Raw genomic sequence first — 26,685 nt, forward strand, 5'->3', positions numbered from 1 at the left:
GAGAGCAGCGTACTCGGCGTGTGGGCAGCCGAGTTAGGATTGGCGGAGGAGGACTATAAAGGAGGAGAGAGACGGCATGCACCGGGAACATCTATGGGAAACATCTAGCTGAGGGAACACCTGTGCAGCCCCCGAGAAGAGCCGGCCGGCGGTGTGCCGCTCCCCTGCGGAAGTGGGGAATGCGGCCAGGGGGAACTGCCCTTCCACGGAGGTGGAAGGGATAGTAGCCAACCCGGGAAGAACCAGCAGCAAACCCGGGGAGGGCCGAGCAGACGAAAGAACAGCGCAGGGTTTAGTGTCGTTCCTCCACGAAGAGGGGGAGCGACATAATGGTGCCGTGACTCGGATATGAAGCCTAGGCAGGGTTTGGTGTCGTTCCCCCATGAAGACGGGGAGCGACACAGGAGTTTCTTTTTCTTTTTTTTTCTCTTTGTTTTTGACAGGCAGAGTGGACAGTGAGAGAGAGAGACAGAGAGAAAGGTATTCCTTTTGCCGTTCGTTCACCCTCCAATGGCCGCCACGGCTGGCACACTGCGGCCGGCACACCACGCTGATCCAAAGGCAGGTGCCAGGTGCTTCTCCTGGTCTCCCATGGGGTGCAGGGCCCAAGCACTTGGGCCATCCTCCACTGCACTCCCTGGCCACAGCAGAGAGCTGGCCTGGAAGAGGGGCAACCGGGACAGAATCTGGCGCCCCAACCGGGACTAGAACCCTGTGTGCCGGCACCGCAGGTGGAGGATTAGCCTATTAAGCCGTGGCGCCGGCCTAAGATTTCTCTTTTATTAGCTTCAAGGGTTCTGAATTATCTAATTGCTCCTTTCCATATGAAATGTAGCCACAGCCATCACTTGCTGCCTCTCAAGTTATGTATTAGGAGGAAGCTGGATTGGAAGCTAAGTAGCAAGGATTCAAAACAGGCATTGCAATAAGGTACACAGGTAGCCAAGTGGTGACTTACCTGCTGAACCAAATGCTTGCTACTCAAAAAATACCACCAATCTTCACATTTCAACCTAATATATTGCAGCCTTTTTACTTTGATAGGAAATTCCACCTTTATTGTATACTAAACCTATCTACACACAAACACACATACACACACACACAATTTTACTTATAAACCTTCTGTTCTATTCCGTAGACTTATCCATCCATGTTTTTGTTACCACAGTTCAAATAATATTTTTAATTTTGTGTGATATCTTGTAGGATATAGTTGCTTATAGTTCTTTGTCAGAATTTTCCTGATTATTCATTTTGTTTTGAAAGTTTATTGAAGTATAATATTCTCTTTTTAAAATTTGTTGAGGCATGATTGACATACAATAGACTGCATATTTCTGATGAGCAATTTGATTAGTTTTGGCATAGGCATACACCTGTGAAACTATTACCACGGTCAAGATAATGAACAATTCTGGACATGTTCAAGCTGACTTACCTCAAATGGTAGAGTTAGAAACATACCAGGGGATTCCAATTCAATCCCATCAAGGTGGCATGTACCAATGCATCTCACTAGTCCCAGTGATCAATTTCTGTTCACAATTGATCGTAATGATAGGACTAAGAACCAAAGGGATCACATAAACAAGAATAGTGTCTACAAATACTAGCTGATAGAATAAAAAAGGGAGAGAATGATCCAACATGGGAAGTGAGATACACAGCAGACTCATAGAATGGCAGATGTCCTAAATAGCACTCTGGCCTCAGAAATAGCCCTTAAGGCATGGCTGAAAAGCCCATGAGGGTATTTCAGGCATGGAAAGCCAAGACACTCTGGGGGAAAAAAAAAAACCTAAATGAAAGATCTCCGCGAGTCAGATCCCAGTGGAAAGAACAGGTCATCAAAGAAGGAGGTACCTTTCTCTGAAGGGAGGAGAGAACTTCCATTTTGACCATGGGCTTGTCTAAATATGATCAGAGTCAGTGAACTCAGGGGGCTTCCATAGCCTTGGCTGCTCATGACAAGAGCCTAGGGTGATTACTGATGCCGTAAACAGGAGTGTCAATTTGTTAAGTCAACAACAGGAGTCACTGTGCACTTACTCCTCATGTAGGATCTCTGTCCTTAGTGTGCTGTACATTGAGATTTAATGCTATAACTAGTACTCAAATAATATTTTTCACTTTATGTTTCTGCGTGGGAGCAAACTGTTGAAATCTTTACTTAATGTATGCTAAACTGATCTTCTGTATATAAAGAGAATCAAAAATGAATCTTGATGGGAATGGAAGGGGAGAGGGAGTGGGAAAGGGGAGGGTTGCGGGTGGGAGGGACGTTATGGGGGGGAAGCCATTGTACTCCATAAGCTGTACTTTGGAAATTTATATTCATTAAATAAAAGTTAAATAAAGATAATGAACATATTTATTAGTCCCAAACATCTCCTTGCATCTCTTTGAGGTCTATTTCTCCTGCTCCTCTCTGTTTCCCCCATCCTCAGGCAACCAGTGATCTGCTTTTTGTTCCTGTGAGATTAGTTGGCATTTCCTGGAGTTTTATATAAAAGGATTCATACATATGTACTCTTTTTTCAACTTTCACTTGATGTAATTTTTCTTTTATCTTCATCTGTCTGTGTTGTTGCATATATTAGCAGTTCATTTCTTTTTATAGCTGAGTAACTTTCATCTCTTTTTTTTTTTGACAGGCAGAGTTAGACAGTGAGAGAGAGAGAGAGAGAGAGAGAGAGAGAGAGAGAGAGAGAAGGTCTTCCTTTTTCTGCTGGTTTACCCCCCAAGTGGCCGCTACGGCCAGTGCACTGCGCCAGTGCACTGCGCCAGGAGCCAAGTGCTTCCTCCTGGTCTCCCTTGCAGGTGCAGGGCCCAAGGACCTGGGCCATCCTCCACTGCCTTCCCAGGCCACAGCAGAGAGCTGGACTGGAAGAGGAGCAACCAGGACAGCATCTGGTGCCCCAACCAGGACTAGAACCCGGGGTGCTGGCGCCACAGGAGGATTAGCCTAGTGAGCTGCGGCGCCGGCCGAGTAACTTTCTGTTGCGTGAATATGTTAGCCTGTTTGGACCGTAATGAAATGCCAATAATATGGGTAGCTTAACCAACAGAAAATTTCTCACACTCTGGATTCTGGAAAATCCAAGATCAAACTACATCTTTTGTTCCTGACTTACAGTTGCCTTCTCACCACGTCCTCTTGTATTTCACAGATATGTGAAGATATGGCCTTTTCTCCTGGCATGCATTTAGAAGGGGTTTACTCTTTCTTTTTTTTTTTTTTTTTTTTTTTGACAGGCAGAGTGGATAGTGAGAGAGAGAGAGACAGAGAGAGAAAGGTCTTCCTTTTGCCGTTGGTTCACCCTCCAATGGCTGCCGCTGCAGCCGGCGCACCGCGCTGATCCTGGCAGGAGCCAGGAGCCAGGTGCTTTTCCTGGTCTCCCATGGGGTGCAGGGCCCAAGCACCTGGGCCATCCTCCACTGCACTCCCTGGCCATAGCAGAGAGCTGGCCTGGAAGAGGGGCAACCGGGACAGAATCCGGCGCCCCAACCGGGACTAGAACCCGGTGTGCCGGCGCCGCAAGGTGGAGGATTAGCCTATTGAGCCACGGCGCCGGCTCGGTTTACTCTTTCTTATAAGGTCCCTCATTTTACAATGAGACCTCCACTCACAGGGCATTATATAACTCTGCCTCTCAAAGGCCCCAATTCCAGATGTCATCACATTGTGTGTTAGGGCTTCAGCATAGTAATTTTGAGGGAACACAAACATTCAGTTCATAACAATAAAAATCCATTGAATTATTGATAAACATGAATTAATTGGTTATCTCCAATTCTTAGTTTTATGGGTGAATCTACCACAAGTATTCACATTGCAAGCATGTAATTTTATTTATTTGGGACAAATATAATGAATAGAATAGCTGAATCACACAATATGCTACATGTTTAACTTAAAGTCTTTATTCAAACAATTTCCCTATGGGGTTGTACCGTTTTACACGGAACTACAGTTGTATGAAAGTTCCAAATGCTGAGGCCGGTGCTGTGGCGCAGTGGGTTGATGCCCTGGCCTGAGGTGCTGGCATCCTATATGGGCGCTGGTTCGAGACCCAGCTGCTCCATTTTCGATCCAGCTCTCTGCCATAGCCTGCGAAAGCAGTGGAAGATGGCCCAAATCCTTGGGCCCCTAAACCCACGTGGGAGACCTGGAAGGAGCTCCTAGCTCCTGGCTTAGGATTGGCTTAGCTCTGGCCTTTGTGGCCAGTTGGGGTGTGAACCAGCGGATGGAAGACTCTCTCTCTCTCTCTCTGCCTCTCCTCTCTCTGTGTAACTCTGACTTTCAAATAAATAAATAAATAAATCTTAAAAAAAAAGAAAGTTCCAAATGCTCTATATCATATGTAAGAAATCCTTTCCTAATCCAAGATGAAATGCTTTTTTTCTAGGAGTTTTCTTGTTTTAGTTTTTACATTTACAGCTACAATCAATTTTGAGTTAATTTTGTGTTTTTTTTTATGAGATATAGATCAAAATTCTTTTTTGCATATTAAATGTATTTTAAAAAATTTAATTTCTAATTATTCACGGTTAGTATATATAAATAAAATTGATTTTTGGTGTATTGATCTTATATCCAGAAATTTTGCTGAGCACATTTCTTAATTTAATAGTTTATTTTATTTATTTTTTTGGTAATTTTTGAAGAATTTTCTGCATAAAGGATTATTCTGTCAGTAAACAGAGGCAGCATCTTCCTTTTCTAGTCTGGATGTCTGGTAATTCTTTTTAATGCCTTACTGAATTGACTTTAACTTCCAGTCCAATGCTGAATGTCACTCAATCTTTCTCCGTTAGTTATAATATTAACTATAAGTTTTTTGTAGATACCCTATTTTGAGTTGAGGATAATCTCCAAAATACATAAGAAATTAAAAAAACTCAATAGTGAAAAAGTCTTATAGTTCAACTTAAAAATGAATTAAGGACTTAAGCATTTTTTCCAAAGAAGGCATACAAAAGTCCAACAGGTATGTGAAGATATGCTGAACATAATTAATTATCATGGAAATGCAAATCAAAACCAAAATGAGATACCACCTCGCAATAGTCAAGATGGACATTATGAAAAAAAATACCAAAAGACACGTATTACTGAGAATGTGAACAAAATTGGAACCTTTTCACACTACTGGTGGAAATGCAAAGTGGTTCACTCAGTATGGAAAATGGTAAAGAGCTTCCTCAAAAAGTAAAAATACACCTATAATATGAATTAGCAATCTCACTCTGAAAAGTTATCCAAAACAATTGGAATCAGGATCTTGATATAGCATTTCTATATTAATTGTAGCACTATTCATGATAGTTAAAATGTGAAAACAGTCTAGATATCTGTTGATAGATGAGTGGAAAAATAAAATTGGCATATAAATACAATGGAATTCTTTTTTTTTTTTTTTAAACTTTTATTTAATGCATATAAATTTCCAAAGTACGACTTATGGATTACAATGGCTTTCCCCCCATACCGTCCCTCCCACCCACAACCCTCCCCTTTCCCACTCCCTCTCCCCTTCCATTCACATCAAGATTCATTTTCGATTATCTTAATATACAGAAGATCAGCTTAGTATACATTAAGTATGGATTTCAACAGTTTGCTCCCACACAGAAACATAAAGTGAAAAATAATAGATGATTTTTTTAAATGATGATGAAATCAGAGCAGACCTATTGTCATGTTTAATCCCAGTGAGAGTCAAGTTGGGAATTGATAATTTCTTTCTTTCTTTTTTTTTTTTTTTTTTTTTTACAGAGGATCAGTTTAGTATGCATTAAGTAAGGATTTCAACAGTTTGCACCCCCATAGAAACACAAAGTGAAATATATTGTTTGAGTACTCGTTATAGCATTAAATCTCAATGTACAGCACATTAAGGACAGAGATCCTACATGAGGAGTAAGTGCACAGTGACTCCTGTTGTTGACTTTACCAATTGACACTCCTGTCTATGGCATCAGTAATCTCCCTATGCTCCAGTCATGAGTTTCCAAGGCTATGGAAGCCCTCTGAGTTCTCCGACTCTTATCTTGTTTAGACAAGGTCATAGTCAAAGTGGAGGTTCTCTCCTCCCTTCAGAGAAAGGCACCTCCCTCTTTGATGGCCTGTTCTTTCCACTGGGATCTCACTCGCAGAGATCTTTTGCCAGAGTGTCTTGGCTTTCCATGCCTGAAATACTCTCATGAGCTTTTCAGCCAGCTCCGAATGCCTTTAGGGCTGATTCTGAGGCCAGAGTGCTATTTAGGACATCTGCCATTCTATGATTCTGCTGAGTATCTCACTTCCCATGTTGGATCACTCTCCCCTTTATTTACTCCATCAGTTAGCGTTAGCAGGTACTAGACTTGTCTATGTGCTCCCTTTGACTCCCAGTCCCTCCACCATGACCAACTGTGAACTGAAACTGATCACCTGGAACAGTGCGATGGCATTGGTACATGCCACCTCGATGGGATTGAATTGGAATCCCCTGGTATGCTTCCAACTCCACCACTTGGGGCAAGTCAGCCTGAGCATGTCCCAAATTATACATCTCTTCCCTCTCCCATTCCCACCACCATGTTCAACAGGGATCACATTTCAGTTAATTTTCAACACTTAAGAATAACTGTGCATCAATTACAGATCTAAACCAGTCATATTAAGTAGAACAGATAAAAAAAAACTACTAAGAGGGATAATGTATTTAGTTGTTCATTAACAGTCAGGGCTATGCTGATCAAGCCACCATTTCCCATAGTGTCCACCTCACTCCAACAGGTTTCCCTCTTGGTGTTCAGTCAGTCGTCACCGATCAGGGAGAACATATGGTATTTGTCCCTTTGGGACTGGCTTATTTCACTCAGCATGATGTGTTCCAGATTCCTCCATTTTGTTGCAAATGACTGGATTTCGTTGTTTCTTACTGCGGTATAGTATTCTAAAGAGTACATATCCCATAATTTCTTTATCCAGTCTATCGTTGATGGGCAAAACCAACAACCCACTTAAGAGATGGGCCAAGGACCTCAATAGACATTTTTCAAAAGAGGAAATCCAAATGGCCAACAGGCACATGAAAAAATGTTCAAGGTCATTGGCAATCAGGGAAATGCAAATCAAAACCACAATGAGGTTTCACCTCACCCCGGTTAGAATGGCTCATATGCAGAAATCTACCAACAACAGATGCTGGCGAGGATGTGGGGAAAAAGGGACACTAACCCACTGTTGGTGGGAATGCAAACTGGTCAAGCCACTATGGAAGTCAGTCTGGAGATTCCTCAGAAACCTGAAGATAACCCTACCGTTCGACCCAGCCATCCCACTCCTTGGAATTTACCCAAAGGAATTTAAATTGGCAAACAAAAAAAAGGTCTGCACCCTAATGTTTATTGCAGCTCAATTCACAATAGCTAAGACCTGGAATTCTTTACAGTCTCGAAAAAGAGAATTTCTGTTATAGGTGATAATGTGAATGACTCTTTTCCTTTATTTATTTATTTATTTTTATTTAATGAATGTAAATTTACAAAGTGCAACTTTTGCATTGTTGTGGCTTTTTCCCCCATAACCTCCACCCCACCCGCAGCCATCCCATCTCCCATTCCCTCTCCCATCCCACTCTTCATCAGGATTCATTTTCAATTATTTTTATATACAGAAGATCAACTTAGTATATACTAAGCAAAGATTTCAACAGACTGAACTCATACAACCACACAAGATATAGAGTACTGTTTGACTAGTAGTTTTATGGTTAATTCTCATAGTATAACACATAAAGGACAGAGATCCTAGGTGGGGAGCAGGTGCACAGTGACTCCCGTTGTTGATTTAACAATTGACACTCTTATTTGTAATGTCAGTAATCACCTGAGGCTCTTGCCATGAGCTGTCAAGGCTATGGAAGCCTCTTGAGTTCACCAACTCTGAACTTATTTAGTCAAGGCCATATTACAGTGGAGGTTCCTTCCTCCCTTCAGAGAAAGGTGCCTCCTTCTTTGATGGCCTGTTTTTTCTGCTGGGATCTCATTCACCGAGATCTTTCATTCAAGTCGTTTTTGCCACAGTATCTTGGCTTTCCATGCCTGTGAGACTCTCATGGGCCTTTTAGCCAGATCCGAATGCCCCAAGGGTTGATTCAGAGGCTGGAGTGCTGTTTAGGGCATTTGCCATTCTATGAGCCTGCTGTGTTTCCTGCTTCCCCCACAGGATCAGTGAATGAAGCTTGAAGGTATTCTGCTAAGTGAATAAGTCAAGCACAGAAAGATGCATACTTTATGCTTCCATTTATACGAAGCACCTAAAATAGTCAAATTTATAGAATCAAAGAGTGGAATGGTTTCTAGGGACAAGGAAAGAGGGAAATGATAAGTTACTAATTAGTCAGGAAGATGAATAAGCTCTAGAGATTTGTAGTATACCTAATATAACAGTAAGTACTATTAAACATGAACATTAAATGTTTTTAAGGAAGTATTACTAGTATTAAGTGTTCTTATCACAGTAAAATATGCAACTGAACACTACCCAACATGTGAGTTAGGACCTTGAGAATAACATACATCTACCTAATAGTTTTTTTTTTTTTTCCAATCTTCTCCTTTCAATTCCAGTTGTCACTATTCTAGACAAAAGTTGAACTATCTCAACTTTGGCTATTTAATTGCCTTATAAATAGCTTATACTTGGTGTTCTTTTCTGCAATTCATTCCAAACATTTCTGACAGATTGATATTATTGAAGTGCAGTTCTCTTCACATAATTTTCTTATTAAAAATCTTTCTGTTGGCTGGCGCCGCAGCTCAATAGGCTAATCATCTGCCTGCAGTGCCGGCACACAGGGTTCTAGTCCTGGTCGGGGCGCTGGATTCTGTCCTGGTTTCCCCTCTTCCAGTCCAGCTCTCTGCTATGGCCAGGGAGTGCAGTGGAGGATGGCCCGAATCCTTGGGACCTGCACCTACATGGGAGACCAGGACAGGCACCTGGCTCCTGGCTTTGGATCAGCACGGTGCGCCAGCTGCAGCGGCCATTGGAGGGTGAACCAACGGTGAAGGAAGACCTTCCTCTGTCTCTCTCTCTCTCTCTCTCTCACTGTCCACTCTGCCTGTCCCAAAAAAAAAAAAAAAAAAAAAAAAACCAAAAAAAACCTTTCTGTCTTCGTTCAGCATTTCTAAACAATCTATAGACTTCTGATTTTGCCTCAACATACATTTTAATTATGTATCAAAGTATTTTATATAAAAGTCTTCCCTTCATGATAAAAAGACTCAAGAAATTAGGTATAGTAGGAACATATCTCAAAATTATAAAGTTCGTATATAAGAAACCAACAACATTCATACTGAATGGAGAAAAGCTGAAATCATTTCCCCTCAGATCAGGGGGGAAACAAGGCAAGGATGTCCACTTTCACAACTTTCATTCAATATAGCATTGGAAGGACTGGCAAGAGCAATTAGGGAAGAGGAAGAAATAAAAGGCATCAAAACTGGAAAACAGACGTAATAATATCCATGATTGGAGGTGACATAATGTTGTATATGGAAAAACCTCAACACTTACCAAAAAGCTGTTAAAACTGATAAACTAATTCAATAAAGTTACAGAGTACAAAACAAACATCCAAAAATCAGCATTTTTAATACACTAAATAAACTCAGTGAAAGAGAAATTAAGCAAGAAATTCCATTCACAAGAGCCACAAAAAAATCAAATATTTAAGAATAATCACACAAACAAGACTAGTGTCTGTGAATACTAACTGATAGAATAAAAAAGGGAGAGAATGATCCAACATGGGAAGTGGGATACACAGCAGACTCATGGAATGGCAGATGTCCTAAACAGCACTCTGGCCTCAGAATCAGCCCTTAAGGCACTTGGATCTGGCTGAAGAGCCCATGAGAGTATTTTAGGCATGGAAAGCCAAGACACTCTGGCAAAAAAAAGAAGAAGACCTAAATGAAAGATCTCTGGGAGTGAGATCCCAGTAGAAAGAACAGGCCAACAAAGGAGGTACCTTTCTCTGAAGGGAGGAGAGAACTTCCATTTTGACTATGACCTTGTCTAAATAAGATCGAAGTTAGCAAACTCAAAAGGCTTCCATAGCCTTGGCAACTCATGGCAAGAGCCTAGGGAGATTACTGATGCCATAAACAAGAGTGTCAAATTATTAAGTCAACAACAGGAGTCACTGTGTACTTACTCCTCATGTGGGATCTCTGTCCTTAATGTGTTGTCCAATGTGAGTTAATGCTATAACTAGTACTCAAACAGTATTTTACACTTTATGTTCTGTGTGGGTGCAAACTGATGAAATCGTTATTTAATATATACTAAATCAATCTTCTGTATATGAAGATAATTGAAAATGAATCTTGATGTGAATGGAATGGGAGAGGGAGCGGGAGATGGGAGGGATGCAGGTGGGAGGGAAGTTATGGGCGGGAAAAAGCCATTGTAATCCATAAACTGTACTTTGGAAAATATTTACTAAATAAAAGTTCAAAAAAATTTTTTAAATTAAAAAAATTCCTATTTTCTTTTTTTTCTTTTTTTTAACTTTTATTTAATGAATATAAATTTCCAAAGTACAGCTTATGGATTACAATGGCTTCCCCCCCATAACGTCCCTCCCACCCGCAACCCTCCCCTTTCCCATTCCCTCTACCCTTCCATTCACATGAGGATTCATTTTCAATTCTCTTTATATACAGACGATCAGTTTAGCATACATTAAGTAAAGATTTCAACAGTTTGCTCCCACACAGAAACATAAAGTGAAAAATAATAGATGATTTTTTAAATGATGATGAAATCAGATCAGACCTATTGTCATTTTTAATCCCAGTTAGAGTCAAGTTGGGAATTGCTAATTTCTTCTTTTTTTTTTAACCAGAAGATCAGTTTAGTATACATTAAGTAAAGATTTCAACAGTTTGCACCCCCATAGAAACACAAAGTGAAATATACTGTTTGAGTACTCATTATAGCATTAAGCCTCAATGTACAGCACATTAAGGACAGAGATCCTACATGAGGAGTAAGTGCACAGTGACTCCTGTTGTTGACTTTACAAATTGACACTCCTGTTTATGGCATCAGTAATCTCCCTATGCACCAGTCATGAGTTTCCAAGGCTATGGAAGCCCCTTGAGTTCTCCGACTCTTATCTTGCTTAGACAAGGTCATAGTCAAAGTAGAGGTTCTCTCCTCCCTTCAGAGAAAGGCACCTCCCTCTTTGAAGACCTGTTCTTTCCACTGGGATCTCACTCACAGAGATCTTTCATTTAGTTTTTTTTTTTTTTTTTTTTTTTTTTTTTTTTTTTTTTTTTTTTTTTTTTTTTTTTTTTTTTTTGCCAGAGTGTCTTGGCTTTCCATGCCTGAAATACTCTCATGGGCTTTTCAGCCAGATCGGAATGCCTTTAGGGCTGATTCTGAGGCCAGAGTGCTGTTTAGGACATCCGCCATTCTATGAGTCTGCTGAGTATCTCGCTTCCCATGTTGGATCACTCTCCCCTTTATTTATTCTATCGGTTAGTATTAGCAGAGAGGCAGAACTGTAGTCATAGAGGAGAGGTAGAGATAGAGATAGAGATAGAGATAGAGATAGAGATAGAGATAAAGAGAGAGAGAGGTCTTCCATCCATTGGTTTACTCTCCAAACAACTGCAATGGCTGGAACTGAGCTGATCTAAAGCCAGGAATCAGGAGCTTCTTTTGCATCTCCTAGGTGGGTGCAGGGGCCATCTTCCCCTGATTTCCTAGGCCATAAGCTGAGAACTGATTCAGAAGAGAAGCAGCTGGGACATGAACCAGTGCCCATGTGGGATTTCAGCATTGTACGCAGAGGCTTAACCTACTATTCCACAGTACTAGACCCTAGGAATAAATTAAGCAAAGAAATGAAAGATCTATACAATGAAAATTATGACATTGATGAATGAAATTATCAAAGACACAAAAATTGGAAACATTCCTTGCTCATAGATTATAATATTATTAAAATGTCTACACTACCTAAAACAATCTACAGATTCAATGCAATATTTACCAAAATACCAATGACATTCTTTACAGAATTGCTAAAAAAAAAAAAGAACCTAAAATTCATATGGAATCACAAATGACCCAGAATTGCCAAGTGATCCTTAGTAAAAATAACCAATCTGGAGATATCACAATACTGGACTTCAAGGCACACTACAAATCTATAGCAGTAAAAACAACATGGTTTTGGCATAAAAACCAACACATAGATCAATGGAACAGAATCGAGAGCCCAGAAAGTAGTCCATATACAAGCAACCAACTGATTTTTGACAAGTGTTCAGACCATATATTGGAGTAAAGATAATCTCGTCGACAAATGGTGTTGGCAAAATAGGATGTATAAATGTAGAAGAATGAAGTTATATCCATATCTCTCACTATATAAAACAATCAACTTAAGATGGGTCAAGGATCTAAATTTAAGCCCTGAGACTTTGAAATTGTTGGAAAAAAATGTAGGAGAAACACTCCAAGACATTGGTTTAGGTGGCAATTTCTTAGATAAGAACTTTAAAACACAGGCAAGAAAAGCAAAACTAAACAAATGGGATTATATCAAATTCAGAAGCTTCTGCATAGCAAAAGAAATGATCAACAGAGTGAAAAGGCATCCAACAAAATGAAAGAAAAATTGTGAGCTAGCTATTTCACAAAGAATATATCTAGAATATATCAGCAACTTAAAAAACTCAACAACAACAACAACCAATCCAGTTGAGAAGTGGACAAAGGATCTCAATAGACAGTTCGCAAAAGAAGAAATACAAATGGCCAACAAATACATGAAAAAATGCTCAACATCACTAGCCATCAGGGAAATGCAAATCAAAACCACAATCAGATATCACTTCACACCTGCCAGAAAGGCTAAAATCCCAAACACTGAGAGTGACAAATGCTGGCAAGGATATGGAGAAAGGGAACACTTATATACTATCAGTGGGAATGTAAATTGGCCCAACCACTGTGGGAAATGGTATGGAGACTTCTTGAAAAACTAGAAATAAACTTACCCTATGATACAGCAATCCCACTACTGGGTATATACCCAAAAGGCAGGAACATGTATCAGAAAGATACATGCATCACCACATTTATAGCAGCACTGTCCATAATTGCCAAAATATAAAATAAACCAAAGTGAATAAAGAAAACATGGCATATATACACAATGGAATATTATTTAGCTATTAAAAAAGAATGAAATTTTTCTATTTGTAGCAAAATGATGCAACTGGAGAAAATCATGTTGAGTGAAATAAGCTGAACACAGAAAGACAAATTCCACATATGCTTCCTTATATGTGGTAGCTAAAATTAAAAAAAAAAGAAAAAAAGAAAATGAAAAAAATGCCTATGAGTATCTATATTGTCACAAATATGGTTTTGTTAAACTTTGTTTTATAGCTTTGTCAAATTAATGGTTAAAATAATTATATTGCTATAGTTTTAATGGTCTGTGATTAATTTTAAATTTGCTGTATATGGGTGAAATAGTCATTTTTCTGTTTGATTATTGTTTATAGCCTTTGCCTATATTTCCACCAAACTAGGGTCTTTTTGCTTTTAACTTGCTGAACTCTTTATTTACTGGAGCATTAAGTCTTGACTGCAATGTAAATTGAAGATATGTTATCTCAAAAGTGAAGGGGAGAAGGGAAAAAGGGAGAGGGAGAAAAGAAGAAGGAGGTGGGGAGAAAGGAAATATAATCACATTCTTGGAGCTGTATCTATGAAGTATATTGAGTCTGTTAAAAGCTAAAAAAAGTAAATAAAAAAAGAAACAAATTCTAGAGCTAAAAATGACAAAAACTGAAGAAATTAAAAACAAAACCCAAAAAGGTGTTAATACTTCTTAGACCATCCTCACCCCATTTTCCTCTTTGTACCTCAAGTCATTCTATCTGCTTGTAAATGTTCCCTTTTAATGTCTGACCAAAGTAATTTTCCTTATGAACTGTTCCCTTATTCTCCCAACCAGAAGCAAAAACTGAACTACATGAATCACTCACATAGTAGTATATATTGCACATGTGGTTCTTATTACTTACTAACTCATGCTGCAGTAGTTTGTATTCTTGTTTTATATTCCTTAATGGACTACAAGCTTCTTAGGGATAGAGATTATTTTAAATTAATTTTCATATTTCTCTGCAGAGTCATTAATTTTGTTTATCCTTGTTTGTGGGAAGGATGGCAGGCTATTAACCCCAGGTGTTCCTCAGCACCAACCAATTACTTTTCCCTTCCTCTTGAAACTTGTCTTTTGATTTTCATGACTCATTATGTCGCCCATATGCATTGAATATTCAAATGGTTATGGTGGTTTAGTAGGAGCAGCCGGGACAGGAACCAGTGCCCATATGGGATGCCAACACTGCAGGCTGTGGCTTTACCTGCTATGCCACAGTGCCAGCCCCTCAAGCAGAGATGAAGGAAGGGAGAAAGGAAATGCTACATGCTTAAGACTTTGTCAATTGTTCCTGAGGGAAAGATTTGCAAGAAAGTGATTGCTATGATTTGAATATAGTTTGTCCTTACCAAAATTCATGTGGATGTTCGGTCCCTAATTTAGCATTGTGGGGAGTTGGGGCCGAGTGGGAGGTATTTTGGTCAAGGAGTGGAGCCCTTGTGAATGGATTAACGCCTTTCACTCATGAGTGAGTTCTTGGTCTTGTGGGACTGCATTAGCTACTGTGAGAGTAGGTTGTTGTAAAGTGAGACCACCACTCAGGTTTTATCCATTTGCCTGTACCCAGAAAGCCTTTATGCTTTGAATTAGCATGAGATTCTCAGAAAGTAAGCACATGCCAGCACCATGCTCTAGGATTTCCAAATATCCAGAATCTTAAGCCCCCAAATCTCTATTTATTTAAGTGAACTGGTGTCAGGTGTTTTGTTACAGCTACACAAAATGAACTGAGTTATAGAATCACAGTGACAAGTGACAATATGCTATTATCACTGTTCCTTACTCCAAGTGTAATGGGTGAATTAGATCAGTGAAAGAAGGTTAGGAGGGACTTCAGTATTATGTAACTCCTTATGTGCTATTACTGGTGCACCCTAGATGATCAGAGACTTTCTTAGTACATTGCAAAATACCTTACCGTTAGCGTGGGCACTTGGCACAACAATTAAAATGTGGCTTGGGATACCCACATCCCATATTGAAGTGTCTGGATTCTAGTCCTGGCTCTGCTTCCAATTCCAGCTTTCTGTGAATTCTGAGAGGTTCAAGCACTTGGATTTCTGCCACCCATTTTGGAGATTAGGGTTGAATGTTGGGCTCCTGACTTTGCCTTGGCCCAGCCATAGCAGTTTATGGGCATTTGGGATGTGGATCAGTGGATGGGAGATCTCTCCCTTTCTGTTTCTTTCTCTCATCTACCTGCCTTTAAAATAAGAAAAAAAAATCTTGCTCTTGAACTGTAGATCGCAATACAATTCATATTATTCCCCCCCCCTTTTTTTAAAAAAAATATTTATTTGAGAAGTAGAGTTACAGGCAGAGAGAGAGGTCTTCCATCCATTCTATGCCACAGTGCCAGCCCCTCACTGTAGTTTTTTAAAAAGATTTATTTATTTATTTGAAAGGCAGAGTTACTGAGAGGCAGAGGCAGAGGCAGAGGCAGAGACAGAGGAAGGGAGGGAGAGAGAGAGAGAGAGAGAGAGAGAGAGAATCTTCCATCTGCTGCTTAACTCCCCAAATGGCTGCAATTGCTGGAGCTGAGCTGATCTGAAGCTAGGAGCCAGGATCTTCTTTAGATCTTCCATGCAGATGCAGGGGCCCAAGCACTTGGGCCATATTCTACTGCTTTCTCGGGCCATAGCAGAGAGCTGGATCTGTAGAGGATTAGCCGGGACACGAACTGGTGCCCATATGGGATGCCAGTGTCTCAGGGGGAAACTTAGCCAACTACACCTCGGCTCTGGCTTCATTATTCCCATTTTAAAGATGAGGGAAACTAGAATGGGAAATATGTCTGAAGTGGAGAATTCATCAAGTGATCTTTCCTCTTTTTGATGTTATACTGCCCCAATCATACACTTTCACAATATGAAATATATTTCCTGGGTCTCTTATTTTAGCATTTATTATTTTTTTCTTATTTTTTTCAGGGCTGCAAATGTTGCTGCTGTTTTGGAGTTCTATGCTTCCTGGAATACTGTGTGGGTCAGGCTCTTCCTTTTGCTAATTATAATGTTCGGATTGTCAAAATGATGACATTGTTATGACTGCCTGCTTAATTGTGAGAATTCTGCTTCTCTTAGTTCCATTTCAGTTAAGTTGCTCAGAAGGAATAGTTGTTTCTAATGTTTATTTCTGACAAAATAGCACTAATGAAAACACTATAGATTCATCGCTCTCCAATCATTTGTATATGGTGTGACCCACCACATGCTGCTTTTGCAGATTTACACCTTCAGTACAAACTTGTAAGCTAAAGCCCTTAGGAAAGAGGGAGGGAGGGGGGGGGGAGTGAAGGGGAAGGGGAGGCTGGAAGGGAGGAAAGGAAGAAGAGAGAGAGACAGAGAGAGAAGAAAAAGATGAATTTTTTTTAAAGTTTGACTTCCAAGTCAGGGCAGAGAGGAAACAATCAAAAATGCTCATGACATTGACATTTTAGTGATGATGCGTGTAAGATTATTAAGCTGTTCAGGATTTCAATGGCATTTTTCTCAAATGTAACCTACAAATTGAATATACTTAAAAAATTCCAGAAAGGTTATTTTCAATTTTTTGGAGGGTAATGATGGTAAGTGATGTGTGTTACTGATCTTATAATAGAAATAATGACTTCAACCAGGTTTTCTAAGAAAATTAATGACTGCTTGAGGTTAATGGTCTTCAGTCAATCTCTCAGTCAGCCATTAATCCCCAGGAAATGCCCTGGGCCTTGATCATTATTGTGCAAATAATACAAAAGTGGGTATAGTGCTCCTGTCAGATGGGAAACATACACAGCCCTTGTTCTCTCCTGGACCCTCTTTATGACAATAAGAATAACATAGTAAGGGAAGAAACACAACCACTTTGCTATCAATGCAAATAAATTGCCTTGTTTAGACAAAATTATTAAAAAATATTAAACAAACTCGAACTTTGTATATTTGAGTAAGAAATAGTAGCAGACAACATGAATTCCTGGACAGCTGTAGTTAGAGTTATGAGTGAAGTGAAACGTAGAGCCAAACATTGAATGAGAATAAAGCAATTACTGTCATATTAGATATTTCAAATTAGAACCAGGGTTAAATAAACACATCAGTGACTACTTTAATGGCTGCAAACAAAAGATAGCACTGAAATTTATTTAATTCTATGACCAATGAAAATACCTTAAGTAACTACATTTTAAGAGATTTCAAATAAATATTATGATGACTAGTGATATTTTTCTTATCTTAGAATATCAAAGGACTTTTATAGTCCATTTCTTAGGTTATTTTGCATTCTGGGATTTTTAAGAAGGCAAATAGTAAAATGAAAAACATGTGCAGGAAATTAGTATAGCAGTTGCCCTCAACTGCCAAAGGGGATGTTACTGCAGTGGAAAATGCTTAGATTTTCTTTGAATAGAGATGTGCTTGGCTAGCATCATACCACATCCCAAATTCAAATTCAAGCATAGAACTTTACACTAAGTAGTTTTCAATAAATATTTGTGGAATAAGTGTGTGCTCCTCTTTGTCCTCAGAATTCCTTGTATATTTGGGAGATTAGCTCTCGACCTTGGCAAGTGTTTTCTCCTAGACTGTCATTTACCTTTTAGCTTATGATTTTTAAAAAAGTTAATTTTTTACAAAAGATTTATTTATTTATTTGAAAGGCAGAGTTACAGAGAGGCAGAGGCAGAGAGAGAGAGAGAGAGAGAGAGAGAGAGAAAGAGAGGTCTCCCATCCGCTGGTTCACTCCCCAAATGGCTGCAATGGCCAGAGCTAGGCCAATCTGAAGCCAGTAGCCAGGAGCTTCTTCCAGGTCTCCCACACAACTGCAGGAGCCCAAGGACTTGGGCCATCTCCCACTGCTTTCCCAGCCCATAGCAGGGAGCTGGATTGGAAGTGTAGCAGCCAGGACTTGAACTGGAGCCCATATGGGATACCCGCACTGTAGGCTTTACCCACCACGCCACAGTGCTGGCCCTCCAAAAGTTTACTTTTTCCATTTAAGAGCCTCTGGATTTTGAGTTTCATTATTATCTATTTTAAAGTCTATTGATATACATATATATATAATCATTTTTAACTTATATTTTTCACTTTGTTGGAAAAACAAAGGGCGAGAGCAAGAGCGAGAGACTTTCCCATCATCAATTTACTCACCAAAATCCCTTTTGGCCTGTCTGAAGCCAAAAGCCTGGAATTCCATCTGGGCCTCCTATGTAGGAGGCAGGGACCCGAGTTTTTAGCCATCATTTGCTGCCTTCCAGATGCACATTAGCAGGAAATTGGATTGGAAATGGAGGAGCTGGGATTTAATTCAGGAACTCATGATAAGGAATGCAGGTGTCCCATGCAGCAAAGCAACCACTGCACTAAACACTGGGCCCAGGACTTTGAGCTTTGGAAAGTCTTTCTTGACATCCAAGTAATACAGGGATTCATTGCTATTTTATTCTAGTGCTTGTAGAATTTCATTTTTTCCTATTTTTTGATTTTTGTATTTTGCATTTTCACTTATGGGGGGTTAATTGTGTTGTATGGTATGAAGCATGGATTCCTATTTTATCTTTGTCCAAATCACTATATAGTTGTAATGATTCTGTTTATTAGAAAGTCCATCTTATCCTCACAGATGTGAGATGCTATCTTAATTACACCCTAAATTTCCATATGAAGTTGGATTTACCTTTAAACTTTCTGTTCTATTAGTGTGGTTGTTTATTCATATGCCAAGTTTTGATTTATAGGTGACCTAATCATGTCCCCATGGGCTCTTCATTATAAGGAGCTTGTCAGTTAATTTTGCATATTTTCCTACATAGATTTCAGAGCCAACTTAACTACTTTCAGAAACAAAAATTTCATGCATAGGTATTTTTAATGAATCACATTATAGCTATGTTAACTAGGAGATACTCAATATCTTTTTTGTTGTTGAACTAATGAAGAACAAGAGCTTTCTTTCCATTTCCTCTGTTTTGTTTTTCAGGAGTGTTTGAAATGCTTTTCATGCAGGTTTTGTACATTACTATAACTTTTTAAGAAAAATTTAATGCATAAGAACTCAACTTCTTAGGGGAGATAATTTTTTAAAAGTTTATTTATTTATTTATTTGACAGAGAGAGAGAAAGAGAGAGGAGGGGGGAGAAAGAGAGAAAGAAGAGAAATATTTCATTTGCTGATTTACTTTCCAAATGCTTGCAACAGCCAGCACTGGACTGGGAGGAAGCTAGGAGCCTAGAACTCCATCCAGGTCTCCCACATGGGTGACAGGGACCAAAGCCTTTGAGCCATCATCCTCTGCCTCACAGGATGCATTAACAGAAAGTTGTGCTAGAAGCAGAGTAGCTGGGACTCAAACAGGACTCTGATATTGGGATGCAAATGTCCCAATAGATGGCTTAAGTTGCTGCACCACAAAACCAGCTCCTAGATATTTCAAAATGATGCTTATAGCTCATACTATTAGATTTTTCTAATATTGAACTACTTTTTATACTTATATATTAATTCCTATTTGGTCATTATATTAATTTTTTAAAGATTTTTTTATTTGAACATAGTTACAGAGAGGGGTAGAGGCAGAGAGAGAGAGAGAGAGAGAGAGAGGAAGAGAGAGAGAGAGAGGTCTTCCATCTGCTGGTTCACTCCTCAGTTGGCTGCAATGGCAGGAACTGCACCAATCCAAAGCCAGGAGCCAGGAACTTCTTTCGGGTCTCCCACACAGGTGCAGGGGCCTAAGGACATGAGCCATCTTCCACTGCTTTCCCAGGTCATAGCAGAGAGTTGGATCAGAAATGGAGCAGCTGGGGCTTGAACCAGTGCCCATATGGGATGCTGGCACTGCAGGTGGCAGCTTTACCTGCTACACCACAGCTCTAGCCCCATGTTATATTAATTTTAATATGCTGTTGGATTCTGTTCCCTACTATTTCACTTATAAGATTTTGCCTCAACATTTTGAAATGAGATAATTTTGTGTTTTTTCTTACTGTGCCATTTTATTAAGTGTATTTGTCAATAGCATATATTATTTGTCATAAAATTTCTGGAAATGTCTTCTTCATCTATGCTTGGAAAAATTTAAGCATCATTTGATTATCTAATCTTTGAAGGTTTGGCCAAATACCCATGAAATCATCTGTGCATGGTAATTTTGGAGGGCCAATTCTCCATTTCTTGTATGAAAATTGATAAAAAGTTTTGTTGTTTGTTGTCATAAGAGCTATATATTGGAGTCTGTAATAGGATAATGGTCTGAATTCTCAGAATTTGTGAATATGATGCAAAAGGAGTTAGATAATATGAGATTTCATAGCAAAAGTGACTTTGCAGCTGTGACTAAGATCTAGAGACTGAGAACTTATCCTGGGCTATAATCAGATGAGCACTTAAAAGTGGATAACTTTCTTCTTTGTGGGTCAGAGAGATGCAATGTGGGAAGCACTTGACCTGTGATAGCTATTGCTGGATTTGAAGACAAAGTGGCCACAAGCTCAGGAGTCTGACTGACCTGTAAAGCTGGCATGGCTCTCAGTGGATAGCCATGAATAAAACAGTAGCAATCATAGGAAATGAAGTGTGACAGCAGTACAAATGGCAGGAGATATTCATCTTCAGAATTCTTGGACAAAAAAGCAGCCTGCAGACACACCTTGACTTTAGTCCAGGGAGATTCATATTGAATTTCTACCCTACAGAACTATAAAATAAGGAATCTGTATGCCTGTAAAAATTATTTAATTTATTTGAGAGATAGTGAGACAGAGAGAGAGAGAGAGAGAGAGAGAGAGAGAGAGAGAAGAATAAAATAGTAGGGACTTTATAAAGATAGCATGCTTGTCTCTCTCAAAACAATGCAGGCATTAGCAAACCAAGGGTATGATACAACATTTATTTAAAAAAAAACGAACAACAACACTATCATTTGTTGCTCTGTAGTAGTCTTTTGGGATGTCTCTGGTCTGTATGGTTGCAGATTGTTCATCTCACTATCATGCCCCAGGAGATTGCACTTGTCACTTCTGCTTACATTTAGCATGGCAGAACTTAGGAACGTCATGCATCCGTACATTCCCACCTGTAAGGAAGACCTCAAAATGCAATGTTTGTTTTCAGTGCCCTTCTGTCCAGATAAAAACCCAGAGATGGTCTAATAATGGAAGATGGAGAGAATGGATCAGGACGCCAACTGTTGGTGTATGCCACATCCCTTTTCTCATGAGTCTTTTCATTTTTTCCTTTAAAACTAGATTGTTTGCATATACACTGTCTCCCTCTCTTGTTCTGCACCACCTCAGTATTCTGTTAAAGAATGTTATCCAGATGCAGTCCCTCAACCTTGCACCTCCAACACTGTGAGCTAAGTAAACCTCTTTCCTTTATAAAGTTTAAAAACAGTGGGAGGGAGATGTTGTAATGTAGTGTAAGGTTAGTTAATGCTTGGAACCCCTGCGTTCCACACTGGAATGTCTGGGATCAAGTTTTGCCTCTGCCTCTGCTTCTAATCTAGTTTCCTGCACATAAGCAGCAGCTGACGGGTCAAATGCTGAGCCCCCACACCCACGTGGGAGATCCAGATGGAGTTCCTGCCTCCTGGCTTTGGCTTGGCTCAGCCCCCAACTGTTGTGGGCATTTGGGGAGTGAACCAGCAGATGGGCAATATCTCTCTCTCTCAGTGTCTTTCTCTGTTTATCTCTCTCTATCATTCCACTTTTCAAATAAAAAAAAGAATAAACTTTTTTTTTTCTAAAAAATTGATTGTTTCTTATTGGTTTAAATGCATTAAAATTTATTTTGGCACACAAAAATGAAATCCTTTTACAGTATTTTCATAATACAGCTTTTTGTTAAGTTTCTGAAAATTCCTTATATGCAGGGATTTCAAAATTTTTTCACATTAAAACAAGCCTTTCTTGGGGCTGACGCTGTGGCATAGCAGTTAAAGCCACCACCTGCTGTGCTGGCATCCCATATGTGTGCCGGTTCAAGACCCGGGTGCTCCACTTCAGATCCAGCTCTCTGCTGTGGCCTGGGAAAGCTGTAGAAGATGGCCCAAGTCGTTGAGCCTCTGCACCCACGTGGGAGACCCAGAGGAAGCTCCTGGATCCTGGCTTTGGATCGGCTCAGTTTCAGCTGTTGCAGCCAACTGGGGAGTGAGCCAGTGGATGGAAGACTCCTCTCTCTTTCTCTCTGCCTCTCCTTCTGTCTCTGTGTAACTCTGACTTTCAAGTAAATAAATATCTAAAAAAAAGCCCATCTTTGAATTCCATTTTCCATGAAGTACCCTCATATAAATATATATGTTCATATATTTATATGACTTAATAATTACAAATATTCAATATTTTGGTATTGTTTGGTTTAGAGGAATGGAATTATAATACATATAGCTCTGCTTTTAACTAACAGCATCTTGTGGAAATACTTTAAATTATTGACAATAGCCTGAAAATATTTGTAATTTGCAGCTTGTTGTTTCATGGTCTGCTTTTATCATGACTTATTCAAAATTTTCCCCATTAAGTGGTGTGTACTCCCCCCACCCATTTTTTGGCCACTGTCCTAAAAATCTTTAGTAATTATTCTTATAAACCATTCTTTATTTCCATAGGCTCAATTTCCAGTAATGGGAATGCTGATTTGAAGGGCATATGAATTGTAAAATGTAATAGATATTGTCAGATTGCTTTCTCAAAAGACTGTAACAATTCCTACTGCCTGTAGCCATATATGAGTATTTTCTTTCCCACATTACCACCATCAATACATATTGTCACTTTTTAAATTTCTGCTAGTACTAGTAATATTTCATTTTTCACTAATGAGATTGTGTATCTGTAGGTACTTAGTATTTTTAGGGTATTTTAAAAATATCATCAAAAATCCATCACATTTCAGTACTTAACTAATACATGGTATTCTACAAATATGTCTACAGAAGGCCACATCAGCTATCTGAAAAAAAAATTTCATGTACATATTTTTCTTCTGTTATGTGAAATAATTATCTAACTTCCTCTTTTATTTTCAGGAGCAAATTAAAAAATCGGAGTCACCTGACTAATTGTTTTCTTACACTTTAAACCCAGGAGATGACTAAATAGGTGGTAAGCTTCTACTACTAGGCATAAGTTTACTATGTGTCTCATTTGTTCGAAAGTAAATCTATATCTACTTTCAGAATGTTTAAAATATGTGGGCTATTGTTAATCTTAAGTATCTTGCAGTCAAGTTAGGAAAGGGTTGATTGCAAAGTCTTCCAGTCTGCTTTCTGTGGAACTATAGAGAGGAAAGGAAATTGCCCATTTCAAGGTGTGATTTTGTTCCATAAGTTTGAAATAGGTGAACTGACCTAAAGACAAAGAGAAATAATTTTGCTACAATTTAGAATCATGGTAGCCTCAGTACAAAGACATCCTTTTTGATAAGTTAAACACTGAAGCCATCAATCATGCTAACAATAAAACAGTCTTGCTAAGTGTAAAATCTTGAGACAGGAGCTTAGAAGCGGGCAGTGAGATTAGACTAGGTATTTGTCAAATAGGGTTATTAATGTGTATATTAAATATTTTTCATGTTTAAACTCTGAAATCTTACAAAATTGTTCTTTTTAGGTCATCATAGTAATTACAAAATATTACAGATTAATTCACTTAAGCCAGTCTCAACTTTTAAAGTCTAACAGAATTTTTACATGGGCAGCACTTGTCAATTTTGTGGTCACAGTTGGAAACATTTTAGTTAATATAAGAATGAGACTCAGGGGCTGGGGTTGCACCATATGTTGGGCTGCAGGTTGTGACACTGGCATCCAATATGGGCACCAGTTGGAGTCCCAGATATTTCACTTCCCATTTACTTCCTGATAATGTGCTTGTGAAAGCAGAGGAAGATGGTCCAAGTGTTTGGATCCCTGCCACCCACATGGGAGACCTGGATGGAGTTCCAGGCCTGGCAGTCTCAGCTTTTGCAGCCATTTGAGAAGTGAACCAGCAGATGGAAGATCTCCCTGTGTCTTTCCCTGTCTTTCTGTAATTCTGCCTTTCAAACAAATTTTTTTAAATAAAAAATGGGACACAAACTTATTTTAAATTTCTCTGAGAAATTTGAAGTGCATGATTGCTGTGGCTATATATGACAGCAATTGGCATATTATAGAGGCCAATGCAAATACATATATTTGATTGTAGTAGATAATTTCTCCCTTAGTGATATCATATTTCTCTTAAATTTTTTAGGCACATGTAGGCTGCTATATAAACTGAAGAGTGGGTGAATTATTTTATGTAAAGATATACAAAATTGTAGTTACTTGTTTCTGTGTGATAGAGACAGAAACTATGATATAAATTTTGTTGTCCTTGTGGCATTTTAAACAAGCAAAAAGTTAAACTGTCTATAAAGAAACTACATTTTATAAGTTTTATTATTAAATCTACCACTGCTTTGCTGACTAATAAAATGGAAAATGTGTGCTTTTATAGGTTTATAAAAAGGCAAACTATAGTTTCATGAAAAATATCTTGCACCGATTGAATACAGGTGGCTACTTGTTTAGACTTTGAAGATGTAAAAGCTTAGTATAGATGTCTGAAAAAGGTAATACGGCACAATAAAAAAAAATCTTCCTTTCTTCGCTCATCAATCCTTTGGGTATTCCATGTCAAATAAATGCTACAACAATTTATAGTAAAAGTACACAGTGGAAGTGCCAACGTTAACACTCCTTAGGACTGGATACCTGCCAGATTTTTCACACCAATATTTAATGTGAACCAAAATGTCTTTTCCATTGGAAGTGTGAGAAGGAGCTTGCTTTCCTATATTTGGCAACACGCTTATGTAAAGTATAAAGTCAAATGCCCGCGATGTTCTCTTTATTCCAACCATGATAAATTGTGTTCATTTGTTTAAGTGCATGTGGCAGCTTTAGTGTTCCAACTATAAATTTTGGTTAACTTCTATTGACATGCTGTATTAAACTTAAGAAAAACAAATTACACTTCACCCGTTTTAATTGACTAAATGTGTCAAAAACACAGTAAGTATAACATGAAAGGTCAGAGCCTTGGTCTACACTGTAATGGGTGTCATGGCAGGGATCCAACTTTTCTTGTACATTTCATTTTTCATGAAGTTTTAGGACAAGGCATACGTTTAACATTCACTTCCACTTCTCATTTGTATTTCAAAGTTTATCACAGACTGTGTTACTACCAAGAACACTTTTCTCTGGTGCTATTTAAAGTTTCTTTAGCACTGACGTGTGTGCCCTGAGAATACTGATGTTCTCCTGTAAACAAGGCCTTGGGAATGGATTCTGGCATTCTGAGGAGTGAAATACTGACTTACAAGCACACCCATAGATCACTGTAGCACTCCATGGAAAAGACCTGGCTTACATATTCAGTCCCCACTTCTGTGACTGAACAAGAGACCACATGGTACAAGTGGGATTAAAGTTGGCACACTGGATTCCCTTGGGATCTGATTAAAGTCACCAGTGTTAATTCCTAAACTCTATGTCCAAGGGTTTATATTAATCTCTATTCCTTTAGTAGTTTATTAGCTTAATGCCTGATGATTAAATCCTATGAATTAAGCTTTTGCTCACCTGTGGCCACTCACTTCTCTCTCTCTTTTTTCCGCCTAGTGGTATTTCATGGTGTGATATCTTTTGATATCCTTTCCCAAAATTTGATCCTTTTTAAGAATTCAGGCTTTAGTTTCTAGTGTGAAGTTATGTCCAGAAAACCTCAAATCAGAGCATGTATTTGCAAAGTACCATGCTTGCATTGAGGGAAACACGGATTGTACACCTGAAAGGTGTATTCTATTTCCATTACTATTTATAAGAATCTCGTTTCTTACTACATGCTCACAAGAACCCTCAGCTTTGTACCAGCAACATGGGCGTTGTCAATATTTACTTTGTTCTGATAGGCTTAGGAGAGGGAAGACTAATAATAGAGTCTTCCTTCTCCAAGAAGCTGAGATGGGTTGATAAAGCATAATCAGGGTTTGAAGTCTCCTTAAAGAGAGAAAACACTATTCCACCTTTTCATGTATCCTAGGGAAGCACTAATACCATGAAGCTTCTCTGAGAGCAAGGCTAGTTCTAAATTATGGGTTGGCAAACATTCTGTAAAGGGCCTGATAAGGAAACTTTTAGTCCTTGGAGTCCAGATGGTCCCTGTCATGACTACTCAGCTCTGCCATTGACAGTGCAGTCATTGACATTATGTAAACGAAGATGTGTGGCTGTGTTCCAATAAATATTTATGGGCAATGAAATTTGAATATCATATAAATTTCACATGTCATAAAATAGTCTTCTTTTGAATTTTTTCCAGCCATTGAAAAATGTAAACACCATTCTTTTCTTTCTTTTTTTTTTTCTTTTTTTTTTTTTTTTTTGACAGGCAGAGTGGACAGTGAGAGAGAGAGACAG

At 38.9% G+C, this 26,685-nt stretch overlaps 1 long non-coding RNA gene across 4 annotated transcripts in view; it reads left to right on the forward strand.

Annotated features, from left to right (window-relative positions):
- Positions 1-26,685, forward strand: part of LOC103345489 (uncharacterized) — a 132,544-nt gene that overhangs the window by 87,567 nt on the left and 18,292 nt on the right. For 2 of the 4 annotated variants that reach the window (XR_011386281.1, XR_007913933.2), the window contains one exon: positions 16,187-16,241. This is a non-coding gene — a long non-coding RNA (uncharacterized lncRNA). Of the gene's footprint in view, positions 1-16,186; positions 16,242-23,265; positions 23,342-26,685 lie in introns of all 4 variants that reach the window. The other 2 variants (XR_007913932.2, XR_007913929.2) reach the window with 2 other exon arrangements.

The sequence above is a fragment of the Oryctolagus cuniculus genome, chromosome 2 (genome assembly GCF_964237555.1).
Source record: "Oryctolagus cuniculus chromosome 2, mOryCun1.1, whole genome shotgun sequence".
Lineage (NCBI taxonomy): Eukaryota > Metazoa > Chordata > Mammalia > Lagomorpha > Leporidae > Oryctolagus > Oryctolagus cuniculus.